The sequence below is a fragment of the Danio rerio genome, chromosome 5 (genome assembly GCF_052040795.2).
Source record: "Danio rerio strain M-AB ecotype USA chromosome 5, GRCz13ab, whole genome shotgun sequence".
Lineage (NCBI taxonomy): Eukaryota > Metazoa > Chordata > Actinopteri > Cypriniformes > Danionidae > Danio > Danio rerio.
The window spans coordinates 49268458-49281046 of record NC_141025.1 but is presented as its reverse complement, the minus strand read 5'-3'; the positions used below and the strand labels follow the sequence as shown (position 1 = coordinate 49281046).

At 40.2% G+C, this 12589-nt stretch overlaps 1 protein-coding gene and 1 long non-coding RNA gene across 4 annotated transcripts in view; one reads left to right on the top strand and one right to left on the bottom strand.

Moving 5' to 3' along the window:
* Positions 1-12589, bottom strand: part of LOC147844362 (uncharacterized) — a 230886-nt gene that overhangs the window by 18465 nt on the left and 199832 nt on the right. The window lies entirely within an intron of this gene.
* Positions 1-12589, top strand: part of LOC147844363 (uncharacterized) — a 40857-nt gene that overhangs the window by 22214 nt on the left and 6054 nt on the right. Inside the window, exons 5-6 of one of the 3 annotated variants that reach the window (XR_015491711.1) lie at positions 8349-8512; positions 8783-9196. The exons of 1 other annotated variant lie outside the window; for it this stretch is intronic. The gene's annotated coding sequence lies outside the window, so the exon portion shown is untranslated. Of the gene's footprint in view, positions 1-8348; positions 8513-8782; positions 9197-10800; positions 10952-12589 lie in introns of those variants that run through there. One more of the 3 variants, XR_015491720.1, reaches the window with a different exon arrangement.

Below are 12589 nucleotides of genomic sequence, written 5' to 3'. Positions count from 1 at the left end.
ATAAAAACTATTTTAATTATTTTAAAGAAACATGAAACGCGAAACAATTATTTTAAAGGAACTGCGCGCTGCAGATGCAGCTGGTGGGAAAGGCAAACGCCTGCTTGCTGCTGCTACTCGACATATGCGCTGCGCACGTGCTGATCACGCACTGCTTTCGCTTACGCTGTGAAACAGGCGTAATGTATTGTTATGTCAAAACTTTACTTGGGGGGCACATAATGATTAACTTATTCTTTATGGAGTCAAATAAGACTCAAAAGTAATTCACGCAAAAGAAACAATGTACACATGTGTAGCCAAATTCACATGCATAAAATCAAATTCACGTGCGTAAAATATTTATTTATATTCACAAAAAAATTTCATGTGCACAAAATAAAAATACACCGACTTCACCCCAGCACACGCTCACACCACAGTGCACTCGAATCACACTATCAAGCACTCAGTGTTTCACAGCACAGGGTAAAGAACCACAACCACCAGTTAAAAAAGACCAGTCGTCCACTGGGAAAGGCCCTAGTTCTTGAAGTAGATTGAAATTAAAGTAAATAACTGAAAATATCTTAAATGCACAATCCAACAGATTTGTTCAGGTGAACAAAATGTACTTTTTATGATCTGGGGGCTATTCCATAAACCAAGCTTACAGAAAAAGCCAGGCTTATTTTGGTAAGTCAGGTTTATTAATGGCGGATTCAGTTTCATAAATCAAATTTACGATAGTTCAAACTTAGTTACCCTGGCAATTTATGCTTGGAAACTAGCCTGGTACGGGGCAGGCTAACTCTCAGACTAAGTCTTAAGTTCAAGCTTAATCAAAGTAATGTTAACATTCACCTGCCATATTCTGATGCTATTTTAATTCACTTAACCTCTTAATAATGATTAAAACTTTATACTCACTCAATAGCAAAAAAAAATTAATTATATATGCCGCATGTCTTTGGATTTGGGGGAAATCAGAGCATCTGGAGGAAACCCACGCGAGCACGGGGGTAAGAAAGACACTGATTAATATAAAGAAGAAGACTACATTTCTTAAATAATGACTTCAAAGATATAAAATGAGCCGAATAATCAGGAGATGATCCGTGCTGAGCAGCAGCGCCACTTTAATGTAATGTTATTTTCCCACGGGCCACGGGAAACAAGTGGCAAAGGAAAAGCACGATTTGCAGCAGATTCAAGAGCAAATTAAAAATCCCACCGATTGTGCGTGCACGACTCTTTATTTATTTTAAACCTATGTGCTTACATTTAGAACATTTTGTATGTTACAGTGAGCCTGCAATGCATTAAAACTTTTCCTTGCAAGCAACAATTGGCAGTAACGCAAATCCTCTCTCTCACGCACATGTGTGCGGTCAAGCACAATTACTGTGTTTTATAACAAATATTTAATTTCATGTTAATAGGCCTATATTTAAAAATATATTGCTACAAATGTAGCCTATTGAACAATCTGCTCACTCTGTCACGGTTTATGGATCTGTGTGTTCCTCCTGTATGTTATGTATCATGCCTTGTGTGTTGTCATGTGTGAGGGTGTGTGTTTGTTTACCTTTTGTGTTGACAGCGTGCTAGGATCAACTGGGGCCTGTTTCAGTAAGGAGGTTCAAACAACTCAGAGTTTAAACTTGAACTCTGAGTTGATTTACCGAGAGATTAAAAACTCAGAGTTTTCGGTTTCAGAACAGCTGATCTGAGCTGGGTCAATCAACTTCGAGTAGACCAACTCAGAGTTAAGCGCGCACACCGTTACTTTAAAAAGGCATTATCAATGGAGCGCAGACATTACGAGTGACTATGGCAACATCTTATAACAGAGATCACCATTTCTTTCTCTAGCTGAACTTGATGTTCTCATGCAAAGTTATAGCAAATATGAGTGTATATATTTGAAAAGAAGCAACCATCAGTGAAGAAGAGACAGTTAGCGTGGGAAAACAGCTGCTCAAGTTAATGCCTAATTTCACTTTTTAAGTATTTAAATATTTAAGTATAATAAAATAAGTAATGTAATTTGTGACGTTTATATTTTTTTTCTAAACTTTTTTATACATTTATTAGTTTTAAATGATTTAACAGTGCACTTGTGTGTCTGCCTTTTTTATTGATCAAGTGATAGAGGTTAATATAACATTTAGAAGGTAAGCAGTACTAAAAATAATTTTTAGAAAGAATAATAATCCCATTAATCTAGTTACAGTGCGTGTCGAAGGTGAATTTAATTTAATTATTTATTAAAAAAGGATAAGCCATTCTCGTACAGTTCTTCTGTGTGTGACTAAAATATAGGCAATAGCCATGTTTCCATCCAAATATATTACATAAATTTATGTGCAAAACTGGAATATTGCATAAAAGATGCAAATAAAATTCCATCCAACGAGTCAAAGAGAAAAAAAATCATCACTTCCTGATTAAACTGGCACCAAATATCAACAGTAAAAACAGAATTTACTGTGGTAGAAGAAGCTGCGTCAATTAATTCTTTATTTAGCCTAATTAATGTACTTGTGCCTCGATGTCAGAAGACAATGCTGAAACACAATGAACACGTGGGGGCGTCTGAAGCCATGAGACGCGGAGACTCTTGACACGCACCAGACATTCGGAGGTAATTAATAATATACACTAATACTGAAACAGTTAAGGCATTTTAGAATGACTAAAACAATATTTAAGACACGTTACAGTGTGCCCAGCCTGCTGGTTTGTCCATTTACACACATTTTCATTATCATATGATCATGATCTTTTTTTAATGTACATACTGTAATTTGTTCAGTAAAAGTGTTTCCATCGTAGTTTATGCGCACATTTTTTATCGAATAAAAGTTTATCCTACTCAGTTATGCGCATGTTTTATGCATATTTTAAAAAGTTATGTGCATCATGACGTTTCTATCAATCGTTTTTATGCACGTATCCAAAATGAGCATTAAAATAGGTGGGTGGAAACGTAAGACTAAGGCGAGAAATACTGCTTCATCTTTAAAAAAGGGGAGGAGACCGACAGAAACTCCGAGTTTAGAGAATAAAACCTGCTTCTGACCAGGTTAGATTCACAGAGTAAGTTACCACAGTAACTGACTCTGAGTTAAAGTTACCTTTCTTTCAGAAACAGGCTTGACTTACCCTGCTTTCTCGAGTTTAACAAACCTGCCATTTTGAAACGGAAAACTCAGAGTTTCTCTCATTTCAGGGTTAAAATACTCTGAGTTTTCAGTTAACCTCCTTTCTGAAACAGGCCCCTGATGTCATCAGCTGACTTATCATCCTACAGCTGAACCTCATTTGGCTGGCTATATAATTCCTCCTGTGGTATGTGCTGGTTATCAGTCCGTTTGTTGTCCTTGTTTGTCCTTGTTCCTAACTGTTGTCTCCCAGTATCCTCCGCTGTCTGATGTCTTCGTTGTGGCCTGTGGCTCTCTTTTGTTTGAACTTTCGTGTGTCCTCTGTTCATTGAAATACGCATTTGGATCCTCCTTGTCTAAGAGTCGTGACACACTTGCTGTGAACAGCTGTGTCTCATTTCAGAGCTCTTTCAGTTCTCGAAGTTGCCTGGGTGGTGCACAACATAATCGATGTATCTATGCTCGACTTTTAAGGTTTCACAACAGAAACATGCATGAGCAGTTGACTAGATTATTTAAACTGAACTCAGACTAAGTTTGATCAAATAATCTTCAACTTGCTGTTATGGAACCAATTTAAGCGTGGACGTTTAGTTTGGCTAATTGAAGTCAGGCTTTTGATTTTAATCCCCACTTTTCTTAACCACCTTTTATTAAATAGCCCCCTGGTTGAGAGACAGCTACAGCTTGGAATCACAGCATCTCACATATTCTGGTTCAACATCAACATAAATGTTGATAATCTTCCAAATAATTATACTAATGATAACAATAATAAACCCAAAGAAATATCTAAATAACAAAACAAAAAGAAATGCTCTGCAAAAATTGAAAATAAAAAGCAAACTGAAAATAATACTCACAAAACTCAAAACAAAAGCAGAGCACAACTAACCCAAATCAATACATCTGTTGAAATGCTAAGAATGTTGCAGAACTCAAAACTAGTTCGAATCAGGCTTGAAAACCGGGTGCCAAATTGCCTGTCATTGAACTGGCTTGAAGTCTTAAATCATCCCTATAACAGAGCGCCAATAGACTTGAATAGTTGCATCAATAGTTTGGCCGCAGATGTTCTGGTGCCTTTCAGTTAACTTAGTAAATGATTAAATTACTCACAATGGGGCTTAACAGGATTTTCATTGGAAAAACTTAAGTAATTGCCCCACGAGACTCTTTTGAATGACTCTTCTACATGGTCATGTGCTCACCTTGGGCACATCCTGCCAGATGTACAATTTCGTAGAGATAAAGAGAAATAATGCATACGAATAAAATACAATCTCTTAAAAGGTTAGAACTTAGGCAGATGTATCTTTGAATAATATGCCATAGTTTTCCTCATATTCCAACCAACCAGGTTAACCAATGTGTTGTTTTAACCCTTATAGCAGATTAAAATGATCTGTTTGAGTCTAAAATGTATGATTTCTGGTATTGAACGAAAGCTAGTGACATTCCAACTTAGTCGGAACTACTTGTTCTTCCGCCTGCCAAGTCATGTGCGTAATAAAGCACTGTTCACCTGCAGATCACGCTAGCTAGCAGTGGCGTAGCGGACGAGCCCGCAGGGCACGCACCGCGGGGGGGGGCCCGTGTGATTAGGGGGCCCCACGTCGTCGCGATTTTCAATAATTGAAATTCCAGAACCCGCAATAATCAAACTCTTGGGAACAACTGTGGTCGGAACCAAAGTTCACAGGTCTGTGTTCTCTGATTACAGAATGACTACTTCATTCTGATTGCTTGCTGCCGAACCGCGTCATCCGCTTGTTAAAGGTTCAGGACACCCCGGAGAACTTTTTTTTTTATATTAACAGATGTGTGTGTGTTGAGCATCAGTTAAGACAATGTTAGCACCTGTCAGCTTTAATTGTGGGGAAAACTGGATAATTTTGAGCTTTTGTCAGCTAATTTCAGTTTCCAGATTTAAAATGATTTTTGGGGCGGGATCAAAATCGGCGACGTAGCGCAGAACTGCAAGTGCAATGATGACGCGTCGGTTTTTCATTATTATTCATAGCGGAGTTCTCTTATCCTATGAGAAGAGCCGACTGCTTAATTATTCATGAGACCTGCCAGACCTGTCAGTGTCAAGCCCGAGCTGAGACACGGAAACCACGGCACAGTATTTAGCCATACATGAAGGCTCATATGCGTTTGTTTCCATCATCCACGGGGTTTGTTGCATGTTTTCCCATCTTGTCAGGGCCGATCATACAGCAAAGCTGTGTGTGTGCTGCTAGCATTTTTGTCGGGAGAGCAGCACGAGAATTAGAGAATGGTGGACGCTGTCTTTTATCTGGAATTCGTTCACATTCAGACACATCGCCGTGCTGCTGTGTTTGCCTAAATCCTCCAGATTACCAGCAGGGTTAATGGTTAAAATAGACGGGTCAGGAGACCTGCTGCATTGAGTCTGCTGGATACGGGGATTGAGGGAGAATCCTCATTTATAGTGTTTACATGAACACACATCTTTATAATGATATAAATTGGGGTTGTCTGTATATGAAATTACAAATTGCAAATGTAGCAGGGCATTAAATTACTGTTCATTTCTTTGCATTTTAACTTTGTGAGCTATAAACTCATGCGTCTCCTCTTTGTGTCTCATTTTGTGAGCTAACTGACAATAGCAGTTGTTCGCTCCCCTTCTCCCCTGCTGGCCACGCCCACTCCTACCCGATGCTCGCGGAGCTCCACGCCCATTAATCATGCATCTTTTGAAAAAATTCTGAAGTAGACTTTAACCGAAAGAGGGGGGTGTCATGGCCCTTTAAGTGTGAGCGGAGCGGAGCGGAGCGGCTTCCGGGTCCAAGCACTCTCTCACTCTCTTGCCATTCAACTGAATGGGGAGATTCATGAAATGGTAATGAAAAAATGTTTACAAAGCGATTAAATACTTTTGAAAGTCACAATCGCAATATATATGTCCATGCCTAATATCTGATGGCCAGAAAGTGATTCATTGTTTTATAAATAGTTAAAATTTTGGTATTTGTTATGCAGCAAGCCCAGAGATAGTAGTGTACACTATGACTTTATGTAAAATTAACTTTAATGTGTGATAGGAATAAAACGCGATCATAAACGAATGATTTCTCCACTCAAATGAATAGCGGCTTGGACCTGGAAACAGTATACATGCGTCACAAACACGTCACCACTTAACAAGCGGATAGCCAATGAAGACGCGCCGCTGTTATTGCGAGGAGTTTAAGTTAGAGGAGAGTGGGGGTGTATTGGGGGGGCAAAAGAGTCAGTGTGGGGCAGAGTTCAGGAAGGAGACAGCTCTGGGGATAAAGCTGTTCCTCAGTCTGCTGGTTTTTGTCCGGGGGAGCCTGAAGCGCCTGCCAGAGGGCAGGAGAGAAAACTGTCTGTGAGCAGGGTGAAAGGTGTCGTTCAGAATACTGCGTGCTCATCGCAAACAGTGTTTCTTCTGGATGTCCTCTATGGCTGGCAGTGTGGTCCCTGTGATGCTTTGGGCAGTTTTCACCACCCGCTGCAGTGCCTTACACTCAGCAACAGAGCAGCTTCCATACCAGACTGTGACACAGTTTGTCAGAATGCTCTCTATTGTGCAGCGGTAGAAGTTCACCAAGACGGCTGATGAAAGCTGGTTCTTCTTCAGTTGCCTTAAGAAGAATAGGCGCTGGTGAGCCTTCTTGATCAGGCTGGAGGTATTGGTGGACCAGGAAAGGTCCTTTGGAGATGTGTGTCCCCAGGAACTTAAAGGATGAGACAGGCTCAACGGCCATCCTATTGATGTGGATGGGATCATGTGAGCCTGTTCGTCCCTTTCTGAAGTCCACAATGAGCTCCTTGGTCTTAATGGTGTTAAGGAGCAGATTATTGTCGGTGCACCAAGTGGCCAGATGCTGTATCTCCTCCCTGTAGGCCGTCTCATCATTGTTGCTGATTAGACTAATCACTGTGGTGTCATCTGCAAATTTGATGATGGTGTTGGATCTATTAACAGGCCTACAATCAACGGTAAAAAGGGAGTAGAGGAAGGGGCTCAGCACACAGCCCTGTGGTACACCAGTGTTGAGTGTGACGGTGGTGGAGCAGATGTGGCCTGATCCAATTCACATTCTGTTCAAAGTTTCTCTTTTTGCTTGCTTTTGCCATTGCTTTTTCGTTGAGTTTTGCCAAAGTATAGTCATTAGCATATTCATACGGGGGAGGAGGCAGGGAGGGGTTTTGTGCTCGTGCATGTTGCGCTCAGTTTCACGTTCATTCGGATGTACAAAAGAATATGCTTGAGATTCGGCGTACGCAGTGTTTCATACATCTGAATTTTTTCTGCGTACACACATTTACAGCTTTGTGCATACGCAATGTTTTGGTATGATTTCCACGCAAATCTTAGTACATGAGGCCCCAGGTGTGTGAGTACAGAGTGCAGTGCTATAGAGACTGCATCATCTGTGCTCCTGTTGCCACGGTAGGCAAACTGATGTGGGTCCAGTGTGGATGGCAGAGAGTCTTTTAGATGTGCCAGGACCAACCGCTCGAAGCACTTCATGATGATGGGTGTGAGTGCTACAGGCCGGTAGTCATTCCGGCATGTTGGGCTGAAGTGTTTGGGCACTGGCACAATGGAGGTGGTTTTAAAGCATGTTGGCACAGCTGCTAGGTTGAGCGACAGGTTGAAAATGTCTGTGAATACCTCAGCGAGCTGTTCTGCACATACTTTGAGGACACGCCCAGAAATACCGTCTGGTCCAGCAGCCTTACGCCTATTGATATGACTCAGTGCGTTGTGTACTTCTGAGGAGGTGAGTGTGATAGGTGAGTGGTCGGTGGAGGAAGTGATCCTGGTGTAGGGTTCTTTATTGTCTCTATCAAAGCGGGCATAAAAGTCATTTAGCTCGTTCAGGAAGGAGACATCAGTGGCTGTGGGTGTGGACTGGCTGGGTTTGTAGTGGCCTGGATGCCTTGCCACATACACCGAGGATCAGAGTTGGAAAGTGCTCCTCTAGCTTAAGCTTGTAGCAGTGCTTGGCCTTTTTGATTGCCCCTCTTCAGATTATCCCTGGAAGTGCTGTAGGCCTGTGCATTCCATGATCTGAAGGCAGTGTTGCGTGCCTTCAGCAGGAGGCACACCTCCTTGTTCATCCATGGCTTCTGATTCGTGTATGTGGTGATTTGTTTCTGGGTTGTAACACTGTCTATGGTGGTGTTGATATATTCCAGAACAGAGGAAGTGTAACTGTCAATATCTGTGTGAGAGCCATGTGTGGCCTGGGAAGCAAACATACCCCAGTCTGTGCGTTGAAACCTGTCCTGGAGTGTGGAGTCTACCCCCGCTGGCCACACTTTGATGGTCCCCACTGATGGCTTCACACGGTCGATGAGGGGTGAGTATTTGGGGGTAAGGAACAAAGAAAGGTGATCTGACTGACCCAGGTGGGGGAGGGGGGTCACAGCGTATGCTTCAGCTATGTTTGTGTAAACATGGTCCAATGTTTTGTTTCCCCTTGTGTGGCAGAGAATGTTTTGATGGAATTTAGAAATTTTTAAATTTCTAAATTAGGATTTTTAAAATCCCCCGCAACAATATTTTGGTTTGTTTTTTTCCTCTTGTATAATTTATCACGTATATTGACTTGATTTGATTTTCCTTGCAGGAACTGAGGTCCCACTGGTGCAAGATCTTGAGGTGGTGGTGGTGGTGTCGCTGCACTTGAAATTTTGCTGTGGACAGTTTGGGCGTGTGGAGTGTGTGAATTTAGTGTGCAGGTGTGGTGTGTGTGTGTGGAAGTGTGCTTTTTGAACAATATGAAGCACTGGTGATCCCTCCTATGTGTGACCTCAGCCCTGTAAGTTAGTTTATTCAATTTATTTCTCCGGTTAATTTAGTTTTCATATTTACTTTGTAATAACTTGTTGTTGTTGTTGTTTTCTATAAATTCATTTTCTTTATTTTTTTATTTACTGCAGTTACGTTGGAGGGAGGTGTTGGCAGAAAGTTCAGAGAATTTTATGTGACTATTTTAATCTGCCACAAATTCTGGAAATAAATTTTGTACTTTTATACTATACTCACGTCTCTTGCCTATTCATATGAGAACTGAACCTGTGTGGCCTAAGAGTAATGTTTGAGCCAGTTTCTATTTCCTGGGAGAAAACTTCTCAGGTGGCGTAGTCGGATTTGCTTTGTGGATGATTTGTTAATCCCTTCTCTCCCCCCATATTCCCTCGCGTCACATTCGCTTGCTATAACAATACCTTTGGAGCTGTAGATAGAAACATAGTTCCTGGCTGAGTTCTATTCCCACTTTCCCCCCTATATCCTATTCATTCAGAATATTCTAACATTTAAACTTGAAATTATTTTTTTAAATAAAGCATTAAAGTCATCACTCTTAGGTGTAATTTGCGTTCAAAGCATTTTTCAAGTCAGTTTTAGCAATCTTCATGTTTACAATTGTGCTCCCTTCGCAGTGCACTTTGAAAACATTGATGCCATTTGGAACACATTTTTGTCTCATGGCAAAAGCTATAGGTGAACTATTATTTAAAACAGAATATATGTTACGTCTCTAAAGCTTGCGAAAACAAAAAACGTAGGATACGTTAATGCTTTTTACATGTGTCAAATTGTAAAAGTAGACTTTTCATAAAACTTAAATAAACAATATCCTACTTAATAATAATAATAATCGTCATCACCATTAATATTATTATTAAAGTATGATTTTTTTCTTTTCCTAATCAATAAAAAGTATTAAACTTCATTTCTTAATAAATAGCTTCATTATTTATTTATCTATTTATTTATTTATATGCTTTATATATGAAATTAGAATACATGTTAGCCTTCGTAAAGGATTTTATGTTTTAATTGGTCCTGTATGAACCGTTTGCATAGATTTCAATTAATATGGAAAATAAAGTGCACGTTTTTACCAAAACTAATATTGGAATTATTTTAAATGCGTGTGTGTGTAAAACAATATCATTTGAAGAAAGAAATTATAGGGTTCTTCTCTAAAGAAATTATTACTCCACGCCTTTCAGAGCATCATTATGGGTGTTAGATGTTTAGGCAGCCATTTTAAGATATACATGCTCAGATGCTGTCGATAAATATGTAAGTTGGCTCTTTTTTGTATGATAAGTCTTTATCAATAAACAATAAACAAGAATAACCCGTAATATGTCTCGTATTCAGTATGAAGTGACACTTTAAAGTACACTACTTGTTCCTTTAATTTCCCAAACAGTAATTTTTAGGCAAAGTATCGGTATCTGATCTGTATCACCGATACTCGCCTTGATTTTACTTGGTATTGGATCGGAAATCAGTAGTATCGCGCATCACTAGCGCAAACAGTATTGATCTTGTAACATTTAATGTGATTAAGTTACAAACTTGCCACGTTAAATCTACATGCAGTCTGTTAATGATTGACCCCTCCTACGTCAGTACGGGCATGGCCCCGCCCTTTATGGCAACTGTTCATTGAAAGACAGTGCCATGGGGATGGACCAAACCAGGTCACCTAAAAACACCCTGCAACAAAGAAACTTTGCTTTTGCATTAGCTGGCTTGCGCATGCTATTGCTTTCTGCCCCTGTTCACCTGCTCGGACACCGCTCCGCCACGCTATTGGGTCACCACAAATTCTCTATGTAAATTAAGTTTCAGGACCGCCGAAACTGCATGAACTTCCACAAACCGACTCTCAGCAGTCCGTCAACTCGGTAAACGACAGCCGACCACGAGCGAATCCCAAGGACGTCACCGAAGCCACAAGCCAATCTGGAGCACCGTGTTTCCCCAAGGCCAGCCGGTGAGGGAAATTTAGGACTTCCAGCAAATAGACACAAGTAACACAAACTAATGTTGTCTCTTGCTGATCTAGTGCAGATTGATCTTAAGCAGTTAAAGAAAAGCCACATCTCTGCTTTTGTGGTTTCTCAGGTGTGATTCTAAGATCTTCTTAGAAGTATTAGAATTAATTTGGGACGTTGTCAACTCATTTTGCATCCTCTAAACTGTATAACTGTACGGTCCTTTCTAAAATGCATTAAAAGTCATAATAGTTTGCACGGATGTGAGCAGTGCATTGCAGTAGCACAAATGGTGGAGGGAAAGGCAGTGTATTTAACATACGGTCCTTCAGAACAAAGAGAAGATGAGGTGTTCAACCAAGCTGGATAACCTCACCATCAAAAGCAAGTATGGCCTCTGGTAAGACCTGGTATTTTATGTTTCAAACAGGTTCCACTTGACTACATGCACCTTGTTTGCCTTGAAGCTACGAAAAGACTTCTTACATATTTGTGGTGTGGCCCTCAGATCTGTCGACTGAGTATTCTAAGAAATTAGAAATGAACATCAGTCATTTTGAAGGGTGCTTTGCCCGCTGAGTTTTCAAGGCAGCCAAGAGGCATGGCAGAATTAGACAGGTGGAAAGATACTGAGCTACGTCAGTTCATGCTTTACACAGGACCGATAATCCTAAAGGAAGCACTTACTAAAGACCAGTGCCATCGCTTTCTTTGTCTAAGTGTTGGCATGAACATTTTTTTTGGAAGACATGGATGGGAAGAGAGAATGTTATCTAGGATATGCAGGTGACATTTTGGAGCACTTTTTGGATACATCAGTGGATTTCTATGGACCCACCTTACCACCATACAACAACCATTCCATCAAACACTTGGCTGATGACTTAGCTAACTTTCGCAGCTCCTTAACCCACATATCTTGTTTTCCATTTGAGAACCACCTGCAGGTTATTAAAAAAAAAAAAAAAAAAACTTGTGAGAAGTGGAAAACAACCACTGGTGCAAGTCACAAAAAGACTTGCAGAAAGAGAGTCTACTGAAATGCATGCAAGACAATTGCTAAGAAAAACAAAGATCACATCAAAGATGTCAGACAACTGTGTGCTACTCATGGATAATGTAGTGGGATTTATCAGAGAAAAAAAAGTGATGGAACACTAAGGATTGATATGCTCTGAGAAACAGACTGTGATAGTGTGTTTGAAAAGTCATGCAATTCGAAGCTGTTCAACATTATGTTCGTCAGTCGTGACTTGAAAATGGCAAGAAGTATAATTCTGAGAAGCAGAAAGAATGTCTACAGAAAGGCATTGTGTCTCCCTTACAAACATGAATTTGCAATATTCCCTCAGCTACAAGTACTCAAATTCAACTCAAACCATCTAACACCAAATGTGTCTTTGCCGGATCGTCTGACAAAATTTAAAGATCTACAGCCCAAGACAGGAAAACTGCTCAATTTCTAAGTATACTTTTTCAATTAAACTGCCTTTCTGTTTCTGCTTTTGGTGATTATTTAAATGGTTAAAAAGTTACTCTATATGTACAGCTGACGTTCAAGAAAGTCAACTTTGAAGCTTTTCCCCATCAAGCTCAGCCACAGAAGGTAGGTAGTTAACTGGGATTAGTTGTGTATA